Below are 2,230 nucleotides of genomic sequence, written 5' to 3' on the forward strand. Positions count from 1 at the left end.
GCCGCCCGTCTCATTTTTCGTACGTTAGAAAAAAAATTCTACAGCCTTCAATTTGCATTTTAGAAAAAAACTTTATTAACATTTTTTATGTAAAATTTCCTGTTCTTTCGAATGGCGCAGTTTATTTTTTTTTTAAATTATATTTTTTTAAATATTTTGCAAAAACTGTTATTTTGCAACTAATTTGTTAAATAAATAATTTAGCGTACACTCTACAGTTGGTAACTTTTTATATGTTGTTTCTGACAACTTTACAAAGCGAAAAATAAAAAGTTCTCTCTTCCTGTAATTTTCGCGAAGTCAAAATCTATCTTGACTCCACTAACATGAAAATATTCGGAAACAAGTTGACAAAATTAGGAGAAACTTTTACTGTCCACGGCTGTACTGCAATCAACTGTGATTTTCAGAGAAAATCCCTACTGTCACTTTTCATATATTTTAAAAAGAGGTTTTTTTGCAGAAAAATACCGTTTATTTTTAAATTTTACAGCAATTAAATTTAGATTTGCAAATGCGAACGATCGTTTGCAGTAGTTGGTCAGTCTTTAGCATGAACTTTTCCATAAATAAATTATAGGTTACAATACGGAACAACTTGTAAATAATTACCCGAACATTTCATTAATCCAAATTGTAGATTTACAGGGTGTTAAAATAAATTCTTGTCCTCGAATTGAAACAGGTGCTAATATTATTGGACGACTCGCCATATAAGTGGGGCGAAATATTTTCCGTTGCTCAATTCATTGTAATTCCTCCTGCGAGTACAGAGACAGTGTGCCAAAGAATCATTTTGTGTTTCAGACAAAGTTTTGATTATGTTAACTGCCGTCGAAAATGAAAATGTTACCGGGCGAGGAATCATAAACCAGCAATTCCGTTCCATTTATCGACTTAAAATTACGAGATATCGTCTAAAAAATACATCATTCAAATTTAACATCTCCTTTTCTCTGAAACAGTTCTTGTTTCATGAATTGCAGTAAGAACATTAATTAATCACGCTAATAATAATTATAATCGAAGGACTGTTAATTTTTGTGATAACCATTTTTTGTACCTGAGTTTTATTTTTTTACAAAGCATGCTCGAGAGTGTAATTTTTAAATTCTTATTAACTGAGTGTTTCTCGATTATGAAATCGACAGTTGAATCTGTCCGAATGAAATGACATGATTTAAAATATAGTGTTCCGTTATATTTCGTTACGTGAATGTATATGTATGTTTAAAACTGATGTAAATAATCATTCAATGTGATGTACAGATATTTGTGATTTTAATAAATAAATTTTTGTAATTATTATAACTAATCGTTTTCATTTTCCTGTTCAATATTCCATAATTAGAAAAGGGTTGTGAGTAATTTGTATAAAACGATTTTGTTTCATCAATATAAAATGCCTTAAAAATCATTTATTTGAGAAGAAACGGTGATTAATGCTTTTAAAATATTCAATATAACCTTTTTTGTACTTGATATCTACTTGACCTATCCAATCCAATTTAACATTTCATTCAATTGAAAGAAAAATCAGTATAACAAATTACGCATTGGCATTTTTCGTTATTATTTCTTACAACTTTTTCATCTTAATTTGTATAAGCTTTGCGCCAGATTATTTTATAGCATGTGGCGCCATCTATCTATTATGAAATTAATACAATTCATTAGATATAGTTTCCTATCATTCCTAGAAGTATGTGTATGTTTGACTTCTTACCGATAGATGGCGGTAGAGAAAAATATTAATTTAAGACGGCGATTTCTACCACCAGAGATTTTTTGACGCTAGCATCACTTAAAATTGCAATATATAGCTAGGATAAGAACCTCGCTGTACAGCTGTAGTCATATAAGTAACTAAATAAGAGTGTTTATTTCCTTGTCTTTCATAGGAAGCAACACTTACACCATGGAGACTACTATACAAGGAGTCCCAACTCCATGTAAACAAGAATCTTACAAAAATAAGAGGGCGCTAGTGTTCCATATGTCCCATTTGTAGAGAGGAGAGATAAAAAGCGGCAGTTTTGAATATTTATATGTTTTGTGGTTTGAATTATAAATCAATCATGTCATTTTTGTAATGTGTTAAAAATTTTAAAATAAATAATGTAAGCTACTTTGAATTATATAAATCATGAAAATATGTCATTCCGGACTGTAATTAAACTAAATAGATAATAAAAAATATTAGCTTTATGAGAAGAATTTGGTGTTCGTA

This window comes from Anoplophora glabripennis, unplaced genomic scaffold (genome assembly GCF_000390285.2).
Source record: "Anoplophora glabripennis isolate ALB-LARVAE unplaced genomic scaffold, Agla_2.0 scaffold703, whole genome shotgun sequence".
In the NCBI taxonomy this organism is placed as follows: Eukaryota; Metazoa; Arthropoda; class Insecta; order Coleoptera; family Cerambycidae; genus Anoplophora; species Anoplophora glabripennis.